Source organism: Telopea speciosissima, chromosome 5, assembly GCF_018873765.1.
Source record: "Telopea speciosissima isolate NSW1024214 ecotype Mountain lineage chromosome 5, Tspe_v1, whole genome shotgun sequence".
NCBI classification, from domain to species: domain Eukaryota; kingdom Viridiplantae; phylum Streptophyta; class Magnoliopsida; order Proteales; family Proteaceae; genus Telopea; species Telopea speciosissima.
Window position 1 is genome coordinate 62,358,777 of NC_057920.1, and position 14,193 is coordinate 62,372,969.

The window sequence follows — 14,193 nt, forward strand, 5'->3', positions numbered from 1 at the left end:
CAGGTGTCATTGTAATCGTATCATTACCCTCCGCTGGAAAAATAACCTTGTCCTCAAGGTTAATATTAGGAAACGTGTTATGAAGGACAGAGAGATCCACCCAAGAAGCATCTTCCAGAGGAAACCCCTGCCATTACACCAGGGCCTGTTTAATGGTGGAGCTTCCACGATTTATAAGGCGAACCTATAAAATTGCCACCGGAACTGGGTTGGGTGTTATTGCTGATAGTGGTGGAAGAGCTTGGGGTTCAGTCGTAGGGTCTCCAACACAGGACTTGAGAAGTGAAACATGGAAAATTGGGTGTATCTGGGCAGACAAGGGAAGGTCCAGTCTATATGCCACCTTGTCAATACGCTCCAGGACTTAAAAGGGGCCAAACAAGTGCCGTGAGAGCCTTTGGTTGGTGCGAAGAGCCACCGACTTTTGGCTGTAAGGGCGTAAGCGAACGAAAACCCAATCGCCCACTGAAAACTCTCGATCAGTGTGTTTCCTATCAGCCTGAGCCTTCATTCTAGCCTGTGCACGAACCAAATTGGATTTGAGCCCTCGGAGAATTTGGTCTCGTAACTGCAATTCCTGATTGACGGCTAAGTTCCGTGAACTATCTAGTAAATAGCGGAGCAGTGTAGGGGGAGGGTGGCCATATAGAGCATGGAAGGGAGTGGTGCCCGTTGCTGTGTGATAAGCTGTGTTGTACCAGAATTCTGCCCAAGGAAGATGCTTCACCCATTGTTTAGGTTCGTCGGCAACGAAATTGCGTAAATACATCTTGAGGCAGCGGTTGAGAACCTCCGTTTGGCCGTCAGTCTGAGGATGGTACGAGGTACTCATTGATAGTGTCGTTCCCTGAAGCTTAAAGAGATCGCACCAAAAAGAGCGGGTCTCGATCACTTACGATGGAACGAGGGAGGCCATGCAATTTGATTACCTCTGCTGTGAACACCTCAGCCACCTTGTAACTTGTAAAATTGGGAGGTAGGGGGTAAAAATGCGCATATTTTGTCAACCTATCGACCACCACCATAATAGATGTTTTCCCCGTCGACAGCGGTAAGCCTGTAGCGAAATCCATCGAGACATCTTCCCACACTAGCTCTGGAATGGGTAGAGGTTGTGGCAGTCTGTCCGATGAACAATTGGAGGATTTCATCTGCTGGCAGATGGCGCACTCTGATACGAAGCGCTTAATATCTGTCCTCATTCCCTTCCAATACAAGTTGTGAGCCATCCGCTTGTAAGTGCGCAAATACCCAGCGTGCCCTCCCTGTGGTGAGGAGTGATATTCATATAAAAATTTTTCACACAGGTTGGAATCAGAGGGAATGACCAAGCGGGGCCGATAATACAATAGTCCATTAAGAAAGATACACTCCGAAAATAACCATGGAGTAGCACCCAATCCGCCACGTATCTGCTGGAGTTCGGGTGAGGTAGCTACTGCTGATTTTAAATCCTAAAGGAAATCGAAAGTAGGAGCTGAAAAGGAGAGTAGAGAGGGCTCATCTTCTGGCATGCGCGACAAGAAATCAACAGCCCTGTTCCCGTGGCCTGGTTTATATATGATCTCAAAGGCATAGCCCAACAATTTGGAAAGCCACTGTTATTGCTCTGGGGTCTGTATGACCTGGTTAGTGAGCTCTCGAAGGCTCTTTTAGTATGTTTTTATGAGGAATTTTTGACCCAATGATAGCAAACATTTCACGGGCATAGGTTGAAGAAGCCTGCATCTTGGAAGATAATTTCTTGCTGAAATAGGCTACTGGGTGGCCATCTTGAGACAAAACCGCCCCTATCCCTACTCTGGAGGCGTCGGTTTCGATGGTAAACGGCAGGGAGAAATCTGGTAAGGCGAGTACCGACGCTTGTGTCATGGCAGTTTGGAGTGTGGAGAAAGCTTGCTGGGTTGCCTCAGTCCATTGATAAGCTCCTTTCTTGAGCAGCTCCATGAGGTGTGCCGCGAGGTGCGCATAGCCTCTTATAAATCTCCGGTAATACCCAATAAAGCCCAAGAATCCTCGAAGATCTCTAATGTTGCGGGTATGGGCCAGGAGATTATGGCTTCAATTTTGTTTGGGTCCACTACCAGCCCTTGGGCCGAGACCACATGGCCCAAGTAATCAATGCTTTGCTGCCCAAATGCACATTTGGATCTCTTTGCGAATAAGGAATGGGCCTGGAGTGTTTGTAGCACTAATTCAAGGTGTTGCATATGGGCCTGCCAAGTTGGGCTGTAAACAAGTAGATCATAAAAAAACACCAAAACAAATTTCCTTAGGAATGGACGGAAAATAGAATTCATCATGGCTTGAAATGTTGATGGAGCGTTGGTAAGCCCAAAGGGCATCACCACAAATTTATAATGCCCCTCATGGGTCCGAAATACGGTCTTATGAATATCTTCGCATCGGACACGTATTTGGTGATATACGGATCGCAAATCCACCTTGGAAAAATAGCATGTCCCGTGGAGTTCATCAAACACCTCATCTATGGTGGATATGGGGAACCGATCTTTGATCGTGATGGCATTTAAGGCCTGGTAGTCCACCCAAAATCATCACGTACCATCCTCTTTTTTTAACCAAAAGGACCGGGGATGAAAATGGACTGGTATTAGGGCGTATGATGCCAGTGGTGAGCATCGTTGCCACCTGGCTCTCAATCTCCCTGCTTTGGAAGTGGGGATACCGACAGGGGCTGACATTTACGGGCTGGGCCCCTAGTAGCAGATGAATAGCGTGGTCCTGTTCTCGTCCAGGAGGTAACTGTTGAGGTTCCTCGAAAACTGTTGAATAAATTTCCAAAAGTGTTTGCAATTCAACCTGGTTACAACTGAGTGGTGGCAAAGTCATTGGCTGTAGTTCGAGCTTGAACAATGCCGCATAGGCCTGGGTTTCCACAAATCGACAAAGGGTATGATACTGTAACTGGGCTGGTACTTGTCGAGGATCACCCATCAATTTAACTGGGGTTCCCTCGACTTGAAATTCAAGTGTTAATGGGCCATAATCAAATACTACTGGGCCTAACTGAGCCAGCCATTGCACCCCTAAAATTAAATCTACCCTAAAGAGGGGTAGCACATAAGCATCCACAGATACAGTATAATTTTGTAATTTCATAGGGATCTGCTTGATGAGTCCCTCACAGGCCAAGCCATTCCCATTCCCTACCATAACAGTAATGTTGGGTGCTACTTCTATAGTGAAACCCATGTACTGAGCCATCCTACTCTGTATAAAATTGTGTGTACTTCCCTCATCAATTAAAACTTGTATAGGATTCCCAATAATATAACCAGTAAACCTAAGAGTAGTTGGAGAGATCATACCGGTCATAGAGTGATACGATAGCTCAGTCGTTACCATCGCATTGTCTGGAGGCGGTTCTGCAAGCTTAGGGAGTGCCAAAACCTCATCCGGTCCAGCCTCAAGGGCCTCTTCCTCATCGTATTCCAGCAGGAACAGCTGCCGAGCCTTGCAACGATGGTCGGGCGTAAATCTTTCCTCGCAGTTGTAACAGAGGCCTCGCTCTCGATGTTGCTGCATCTCCGCTCGGGCCAGCCTCTTGATGGGTATCGCCGTGGAAGGTTTTGTTGCTAGTGGAAGCTGAGATATGAGGATGGGTGATTGAAAGGTTGTAGCTGTCGACGTGGACTTGGCCGGTGGGTTTGGAGATCTGGATTAGGACCTGCGCATCTCTGCTAATTTGGCCTCATGAAGGCGAGCCAGGCTAACAGTGTGTACCATGGTGGTCGGTTTGAAGGCCATAACCTCATATTTAATTTCTGGGCGAAGCCCTGAAATGAAACAACTCACCAGGAATGTGGCCGGGAGGTCATCGATTCGGTTCGCTAATGATTCAAACCTGGATTGATAGTCTGCTACCGTGGAGCTTTGCGTCAATTTGGCCAGCGATGCTTGAGGTACGTCTAATTCAGAGGGACCGAAACTAATTTCCAACGCTCTGGTGAAGGCATCCCATGTTGTGAACTAGCCATTCCAATGCATCCACTGGAGGGCGGATTCGTCCATGTGGAACGAAGATACTAGCAGACGCTGCTCGATGGGGGTGGCATGGAAATCAAAGAACCTCTCCGCCTTGAAGATCCAGCCTACAGGATCGACTCCGTCAAATCAAGGAAACTCAAAACGGATCGTCCTCGTTTGGATCAGATTGTTGGGTGGCGGTGGGTTGTTTGGGGGAGGTCCCAGTATCCCCAGTTGGCCCTCACCGTTTCCAGGGCGCTGCTCCGACGTTTGTGGGGTAAACCTCAACACCTGCTCGAGTCTACCATCCATTGCTGCCATCTGTACCACCAAATCGGTCAGAGGTTGTCTCTGAGTGTTGAGTGACTCATGCAGAGCATTGAGTCGTTCGTCTTGCTCTGTCGAGGTTACTCCCAGTTGCCTGATGGATTCATCGATTTGTCTCAGTCGTGTGCCTTCAGCCATATCCGGCAGGTCTGACCAGATGTTACGTCTCTGTGAACAGAGAGTTAGAAAATAGACGAAGGAGCAGAAGAGAAAGAAAGGATAGAAGAAGAAGAAGAAGAAGAAGAAGAGGAGAAATGAGTGGGGGAGTGAGGATTAACTTTTCATGTCCTTTATATTGCTGAGCTACAGTATTTATAGACTGTCCCACGACTATAATTCCTGAGAACATCTCAAATTACTCTCCCTATCCTTGCATGACACCTATACTCCCTCTTACCTGACAGCAAACTGAATTCCCTGACAGTATTCTTTATACAAAATCAATCAAGTGCATAGGATGTTTCCTGATTCTAGCCGTTCATCATGTTGCCTCATTCATTCGACGTGAATTCTCTCCAGCGTCTTTTCTGTGTGCTTCCACGTCTTCAACTAGAGAGTCCAGGTGGATTTCAGGTGTCATTGTAATCTTTTCAGCCATCATGGAGATGGAAGATGTCATTAGAGAATACACATGAATTGGTATTAATTTACTTCAAAAAATAAAAGGGAAATTCAGTCCTAACATGACACACTAGTGGTAAAAACTTTTTCTATTTAATTTCAATGTCATCAATTGCCACGTGGTAGATTAGATGGGCCTAGATTTTATAGACAAATATACCCCTTAGGCTTTGTTATTAAATGTCAACTTGAAAAGAATTTGCAAAATATTGCTTTCAAAATCCAAGTTATGGTAGAGTGCAAAACATAATCAGAGTACCATAGATGTGAAAGGATATTCGTAGGAATATATGCTTTTAACAGTCAAAATATCCACATCAACTATCCATATGGTAAATATAGTGAAACAATCTGTTACTTTACAAAATTCCATATCTAAGCTGGCAATCTTAGTGAAAAAATCTGTTACTTTACAAAATTCCATATCTAAGAGGAGCATCTTGAATAAGACATCCATTAAAAACAAAAACGAAAGACATAGAAAGCATTAAAGAAATTTATCACCAGGCAAAAAAAAGATCTCTTAATAAAAACCCATTCAAATAAGCAACAAATTTATCATCGACAACTTCTCAAGAAAGGTTTGGATCTACTGCATGAAGCAAAAGAGTGAGGTATTCACAAAGTTCAAAGAGTGGAAAGTAGAGGTAAAAAAAAGATAGATAGGAAAGAAACTCAAATGCTTGAGATTTGACAATGGAGGTAAAAAAAAACAAGTTTCAAGTCATTTCTAGAATTTTTTAAGAATGAAGGGATTGCACTGTTGGGAAAAGTGCGAAAATTCTTTTCTACCTGTGTGTAAAGAAAACTGGAAAAATACGCCAGTATGTGAATAGTAATTGTAAATAATGTCATGTGAATCGTAAACGTGAATAGTGACCACGTGTGGGACTCACATTAACACAAAGTGAGAGCATATAAAACAAACAAACTCACAGACACAAGTGTTTACGTGGTTCGACAACGCCTACATCCACGGGCGTAATTGGGATTTCTTCACTATGAGAGAACTTGAGTAAAAAATCGTACAAGTCACTTGGATTTAAACCAAATCCAACTTTATATCCAAAGTCGGATACTCCTTGTACACCCTCTCTCAACTCACACTCTCAAACCCCTGAAGAGATAACACAAAACCCAATACTCCAAATAAACACTCTCACCTTCACAACTTTTGAACTTGTGTGTTCAATCTTGTTCAAGTATCTAGAGTTCTTCTCTTCTTCCCTATTTATAGGGAGAACCATTTGAGAGGGAGACTAAGGCTACGTTTGGTAAATGTCTGAACAAAGAACGCCCATTCTTGATTAGAAATATTCTTTGGCGTTCTTGGTCTAGAACGGCGTTCTGAGACAAAAAATGACTGTTTGGTAACTGTCTCAAGAATGCCATTCAGAACGAAAATGGTGTTTGGTAAAACCTGTTCTTCCCTATTTGATGTTAATTATAATAATGCCATTTTCTTGTCAATTATACCAAAAAAATACTTGTAAAATCCTTTTCTCTTACCAACCTTAGCATAAAATTAAAATATCTCATTAACATAATCAAAGTAAGTATAAAAATATTTTAAATTTCAAAGATGCCATTAAAATTGGGTTCTTGTGTAGATTAGTGTCATAACTGACTATGCTACGTACAGTTGAATAAAAAGGGCCTTGGTGGATTCGAACCACCATCCCCTTGGAACATGCTCATGTGCCAAGTGCTCTACCAATTTGAGCTAAAGACCCATCAAGTAGAGATCCAAAACAAAAATATAACAAAAAATATTAAAGTTGCATGAATCCCTACATGAGGAATGCAATGAGCAAAGGTCTAAAACAGAAATACATCAAGAGAGTCGCAATGAAATGAATCTTTGCATGAGAAAGTTGACAAGCAAGATTTCCATAATTGAAGTATGGGCAGTGGAATTTTCTCACACTAACACCTAAAGCCCTCCTATTTACTCAATAAGAACTCATGGACTCAAAAAAAATCATTGAAATGACTAGAAAAATCAATACATGATCAAACATACGACTGAGACAAGTTATCAAACTCGGGAAGTACCTTACCAAAATGAACCTAGCCTATCCAAAGATATGCCAACCAAATCATCATCAACATTTATACATGCCTCTAAGAACTGAAAATTATGGATCAAAGAGAGGGAAAGGAAGCTTCTTGACTTCTGATTACATTGTCACAAAACCAGTCATTAGACACAAATCCAATGTTAGAATGTATTGCGAATTTTGACAAGTAAACAGCAAGTGAGAAAAAAATCCTTTCTCTTCTCCTCGTGTCTTCTTTACCTTTTCCTCTCTTGCTTTTCCTGTTGGTGTTTCCTTTTTTACTCAAAACCTTATAATTTCTTCTTCTTCTTTTTCATTCTTTAAAGCTTTTTTTGTAATAATAATGTGTTTGTTTGTTTGGTTGGTTTGGTTTGGTTTGAGATGTGTAGGCATTATCAAATGGGAGGTATAAGAGTTGCTTACATAGGGCCTTGGTGGATTCTAGTCAACATGACCCAAATCCTTTTCCATTCATCAATTTCTGTTAATTTTACTGCTAAAATTCATGTATAACCAGTCCACCAGAATCTCTATATAATTTTCAAACCGTAGCCCTTCAGAGTTAATAGATATCCAATACACACAGTTGTTGCACATGTTACCAATGACAGTAACCAGTCACCCATAAAAGTTCCATATTCCAATCACTCATCCTTTCAGAAATTTAAGATTGAGAAATTACTAGTAGCAAGAGGACTGCTGATGAGTATAAAACCACAGAAAATAGGTTCAAGTATAAGCTAAATGAGCATAAACATTAGCAGGAACAACCATCTAAACTAACTGGTCACTGATGACAACTGAGCATACTTACAAATAGAAAAATCAAGACAGATGTAGAAAAGAAACCTGATTCAAGAGAGATTTAATGTTAGAAGAAGATAGAAGAGAAGATAAGAAAGAGAATTATTACCCAAAAGAAAGCTTCTCCGTTCACTAGCCAAATAAAAGGTGTAAAATTCAATCATCAGGGAACTAGTCAGCAGAGTTGCTGTATCAGATTTTAATTGAACTCAATCATTAGGGAACTAGTCAGCAATTATTGCCATTGGGTAACTTGGTTTTGAAAGACTGTTTGAGACTTCCAATGGCTCTGGACCTCTGATATTAATCTGATGTAAGATTTTTTATTTTACTAACTTGGGGCTGATGAGCCCAAACCAAAATATTTGCATATGTAGAAGTATGAAAACTTCCATCCATTTTATTGAGGTTGCAGAAAATATGAAGAATAAATCTTATGAGAGAAAACTTGAACTCCATTGTGAAATCAAAGAAGCTTTATGAAGTCCTAAATTAATACTTTGGGATTTAGGATCATGGGCAAAATCAAAGAAGCTCTATGAAATCATTTTTGGACTAAAATAATGAAACCTCCGCTGATCAGAAATCTTGAAAACATATCAAAACTAATGCCAAATCTAGTCTTTCAAATCTAATACCCACCCCTGCTCCATGTCATTTGAAAGACACAAAAAGCATAGAAGCTCTTGCTTGTCAAGGTTCCTATAAATTTGATAGAATGTTCTTAAATGTTGATGATGTATGATGTATTTGTCATTTTAAATGAACACAAGGACGTATGGGATGCTAATGGTAGATTGTGGTAATCAAAACCCTTCCAAATTAATAGCTATACTGCAAAAAATGGAAAACTTTCAAGGCATTAGAATATTTTTAAGTGACTGCAAAATAATTTAATCAACCCCAAAACAGCCTAGTGACTGAAAAATTATTTCATTCCATTTTTTCAAGTGACTGCAAAATGATTTAATCAACCCCAAAACAGCAAAGTTTATTAATGTCACAACACTTTCAAAAACCTGAGACAATAAAACTGAACACTGCCAAGGCCACGAAGGATACAAATACTATTGATACAACAACTGGAAAGTCAAAAGAATACAATTCATGCATAAATACCAACCTCAATATGAAACCAATTTCGGCTACATTGTTCAAATTTGGGCTTTCATGTTTGGGAAAAGTTAAGGTTTCTTAAGAATGAAAAGAGAGAAGCATGGGAGAAAAAGAAATAAAAGATGAATGGAGTTACCTCTGAGTCTGATTGCACACAAGAAACTCTTTAGGAGGAGAGATTAGCAGCGGTTTGTCTTGAATCAGGCGACTTTCAACACGAAAGAGAAGGTTGCAGGCAAGATCTTCGCAAATCTAGGGCTGCAGAGGTCATGCGAACATTTAAATGTCTCATAAAAACCAATTTCAACTATTATTCTACCCAATTTCGGCTCCATTTTCAGAATTAGGGCTTTCTCTTTTGGGAAAAAGTTAAGGTTTCTTGAGAATGGTAGAAAGAAAAGCATGGGAGAAGTAAAAGAAGAAGAAGATGAGTAAGCTCAAGGACTGTTTATCCACAACCAATGCCATATTATTGGATGCGGAGAAGAAAGGTGCACTGAATGATGTGGTTAAAGAAAGAAGGGAAATTTATACATACCACCCCTAAGGTTTGACGAAAGGATAATTTTACCCTCCAGTTTTGAAAAATTCTGCGTATCCCTTGAGGTTTGCAAACAGTAACAAATAAGCCCATTCCGTCAGTTCATGACTGACAATGTTAAAAATAAGAGGTAAACTGACAAAATTACCCTTGCAAAAAAAGAAAAAATAAAAAATAAAAAACTGCAACTCATCTTCCCCAAGATTTGGGGAAGATGAATTGCAGGTTTCAAAACCCTTTCAACCCTTAAGGAATTTAGGGTTTCAAATTGGGAAAAAATCCCAAATCAAAATCCTTTCAGTGCGATTGATGACTATTTGATCTGATTTTCAAACTCCCCTAAATCGGTTATGTTAGGTCTTGATTCTAGTTTAAACTCGTATAACTAAAGAAAGGGTACAATCCATCACCAGAGCTTCAACTCAAGGGAGGATGCCATTGAAAATCCATCTTGGCCAGGATTTTCTGCTTCAGAGTTCTGATTTTGATATCTTTCATTTCCTTAACGCTGGATTCTGGCCTCGGTGACGCTCTTCGGTTGGGTTTTTTTTTTTCCTTCTAATATTATACATTTTCCTCTTTTTCTTCTCAATTTCTTAATCTGAAATTTTGATTTATTTAAGTGGGTTTTAATCGAATTCGTCTAATTTGGGATTGTTTCCTCCCTGCCTTTTTCCCTCTCTGTGTGTGTTCCTTTCCCCTCCTTCCACTGTAAGATTTTGATTTTTCTCCCATTTTTCATTTTTGATTTTTTCCCTTCTTTTTTCTAGTTCTCAAGAATTTAGGTATGGGTTTTGGAGAGAGAATTGAGTCTTGTTGGTGGTTTTGGAGGAACAGGGTTTGCTTGTTCTTTCTTGAGGTGGGGTTAGGGGTTTGGAATTGGAATAGAGAGAGAGAGAGAGAGAGAGAGAGAGAGCAGCCGTGTTGGATATTCTATAATCTGTACTTGCCAGGTTTGGATGTTGGAAGGGGAATTCAGGAATTCCAATGGTAACCAAAAATGCTCAATGGTTGGCTAGGATCAAGGGTTTTGGATTCTGGATATTGTAAGAGCAAGGATCAGCTGATTGGGATTGTTAGGTTTGGCAAAAGAATTGGATGTTCAGAAGGGTAGGAATGCTTGTGAACCTCTACTCTTTATGCATAAGAGGTTGCAGGCAATGAGATTAGGCAGGGAATTGCAGGAGCTCAGCAGTTAGCTGTGTGACATGAGGGGAAGGTGAGGTGGGACTATGGGCTGCCTTTGCTCAAAAGGGGCCTCTAGCGATGAACCTGCAGAGGTTCATATAGAGAAAGAATTGAACAAGTCTTCCAATCAACTGGTTAGACCCTCTAAGAGAGAGGAAGCAAAATGGCGCCTGTAGATCAATCTTCTCCTCTCTTCTTGTTTCTTCCGCCAACAGACCAACGGAGACAATGAAGAGAATGGTTGTAATTTGGTATGTTACCCTTAAAGGTATTAAGACCTGCAGGTTTTTTTTTTTTCTTTTTTTGCAAGGGTAATTTTGTCAGTTCACCTCTTATTTTTAACACTGTTAGTCATGAATTGACGGAATGGGTTTATTTGTTACTATTTGCAAACCTCAGGGGGGTACGCAGAATTTTTCAAAACTGGGGGGTAAAATTATCCTTTCGTCAAACTTTAGGGGTGGTATGTGTAAATTTCCCAAGAAAGAACTACTAGCTTGAGAATTTATGCAACCAAAATTTCCTCCAAAATCTACTGAAACAGTCTCCACTCTCTACCATGAGTTCATTGAAAAAAATCACGGGTTTCGTGATTTGTCTCGAAAAAGAGAGAGAGAGGGAAAGAGCGAGACAGAAGTGCAGAGAGTGCGAGAGATAGAGAGGGAGAGAGAGGAACAGAGAGAGGGAAACAACGCGTGAGGGAGGCAGAGCATGCAAGAGATAGACAGCGAGAGAGAGTGAGAGATCTCACCTAGGGTTGCAGAGCGAGGAGTCCTTCCTTCTTCATCGCCAAACTTGGTGCTAGCAGAGCGAGAGATGAGTTTCGTGATTTATCTCAAAAAATCACAAGTTTTGTCCATCGCGAGTCGTTCTTGTTCTTTGCAGACCGTCCCTGAGATGGTTTGTAAAGAATGTTCTTTTGGTGCTCAAAACCTCTGGTTCATTCTAAAAGAACAAAAAAATGAACCGTCAAGCCAAACACAAAATCACGTTTTTTGTTCTTAAAGAACGAAAAAACAGTTCTGAACACTGTTCAGACATTTACCAAACGTAGCCTGAGGTGCTTCTTGTAGCACATGCCTTATACTCCCCATGTGTAAAAACACCAAATTGGTGTGTGTTGACACATGGTGAAGGGTTAGGCGCCCCCCCTCCCCCTTTTTTTCTTCTTCTTCTTTAATAGTTTTGTCTTTCTTTGACTCTTATTCTTCCTCTCTCTCTCTCTCTCTCCACTTTTTCTTCTTCATTGCATTTACTTCATTTTAGACTTTTGTTCTTACCATCTTTTGGACTGTAGAGAGCCAAGATGGAGAGAAAAGATACATGGCTCCCTCCATGTGAGGAGGACCCCAACATGCACGTCACTTCACCATGTAAGATACTCCATAGCAAAATGGAGTGTTTGAGAGGATGAATAGGACTGTTCTAAAAAGGCTTGTACTATGAGGTTGAATACAGAGTTGAAGGAAGTGTTTTGGGCAGAAGCAGTGAATCATGCATGTTTCTTCATCAATAGGTCACCATCTAAAACAATTGATTGTAAGATTCCAGAGGAGGTATGGCCAGGAATCATGATAGATTACTCTATGTTGAGATTTTTGGTATTCCAGCCTATGTTTATGGGCAGAGTAGGTAATATTCCAAGTTAGACTCTTTAAGTCTAACTAGTGCATCTTTCTTGGATATACGAAGGGTGTAAAGGGATTCAAGTTGTGGGATCATATCTTACATAAAATTGTAATTGGCAGGGACGTTGTGTTTGATTAATCTCAAATGATAAAGTTAAATGGAAGTCAACAAGCAAGTGACGGTGATAATGAAAGATCATCAGTGCAGATGGAGCTAGATGAGGCAAAAACATCAGAAAATGAATAATCATCTAGCAGCTTACAAGAACAACATGAAACTATTGGTGAACCTAACAACATGGCAAACGAGAAACGAAATTGTACTCATATAGCACCTGTGGAATACGGATTTGAGGACATGGTAGCTTATGTCCTCACAGTTGGTACTGGTGATCCCTCATCCTATCGGGATGATCTGAGTGATTTGAAGAATGATAAATGAATGATAGCCATGAATGGAGAAAGAGTCTTTATAGAAGAACAAGATTTGGGAGATTGTTGAAAAACCTAAGAGAAGAAAAATAATTAACGGTAAATAGGTTTTTCATAAGAAAGTGGAAAAGTAAAAAAAGGAGCGTGATAGGTTTAAGGCTAGCAGGAGGAGTAGATTACAATGAAATATTCTCCGGTAGTGAAGTACACTTTAATTCGGGTATTAATTGCCTTGGTAGTCATGTTTGATTTAGAGCTAGAACAGTTTGTGTGAAAAAATTGTTTCTTCATGGTAACTTGGAGGAACAGATTTTCATGCAGCAGCCTGAAGGTTTCATATATGGTGCAGGTAAAAGCAGACCATTTTTTCCTTAAGAGGTTGTTATATAGTCTTAAGCAATCTCCTAGGCAGTGGTATAAGCGCTTTAACTCCTTTATGGTACGACAGATTACTCAATAGTGAGTTTAATTATTGTGTATATCATAATTAAAGTGTCAGGTGATAATTTTGTTATTCTTTTGATACTTTATGTTGATAACATAATCATTGCTACCAAGAATAAACATGATATTGCGTCTCTAAACTCATTGTAAAGTGCTGAATTCCAAATGCAAGATCTTGAAAAAGAACTTTGGCCTATAAATCTATAGAGATAGAAGTGCAGGTAAACTTTGGGTAACTCAAAAAAACGTATGGAATGTTTTAACATGGAAAAGGTTAGGCCAGCCAGCACTTCATTAACTAGACACTTCAAGTTATCTGAAAATCAATGCTCTACAACACATGAGGAGATAAAGAAGATGTCCCGGGTTCCCTATGCTAGCATAGTCAGGAATCTCACGTATGATATGGTTTGTAGCAAGACGGATTTGTCACATGTATTTAGTATTGTCAGCCAATACACGAGTAATCCAAGGAAGGAGCATTGCGATGAAATTAAGTGGATCTTCAGATATATTAGTGAGACTATGGATCTAAGTGTTAGGTTCAGTGGTAAGGGAAGTTCTATAGAATTAGTGGGATATGTCGATACCGACTATGCCAGTGGCTTAGATAGGTGAAGATCTAATACAAAGTATGTCATTACGTTAGATGGTGGACATATCTCATGGAGGGTGATGCTTCAGTCCAAAGTTTCATTGTCCACTACAAAGGCAAAGTACATGACAACAGTTGAGACTGCCAAAGAAGAGCTCTGGTTGGCTGGGTTGGTTTGTGAGTTGAGGTTGGAGCAAGGAGGTATGGTGTTATACTAAGAAAGTCAGAGTGACATACATCTTGCAAATGATCAAGTGTTTTATGCAAGTACAGAGCATATTGATGTGAGGTTTCACAATATCAAAGAGAAAAAAAATTCACACAAATAGCAATCCTGCATATATTCTCACTAAGCCGGTCACTATGGAGAACATTGGGTCATGTATGGACTTAATCAATGTTACTCGTTGTTGAATCTGAGGGACACCTGATGGGTGCATGTTCATA

The 14,193-nt window shown here is 40.4% G+C and overlaps 1 long non-coding RNA gene across 1 annotated transcript; it reads left to right on the top strand.

Moving 5' to 3' along the window:
- The first annotated feature begins 732 nt into the window (after positions 1-732).
- On the top strand, positions 733-10,785 carry LOC122662588. Its single transcript, XR_006333057.1, has 3 exons — positions 733-742; positions 3,402-3,404; positions 10,364-10,785. It is a non-coding gene; the product is annotated as an uncharacterized LOC122662588 (long non-coding RNA).
- The last annotated feature ends 3,408 nt before the right edge of the window (positions 10,786-14,193 follow it).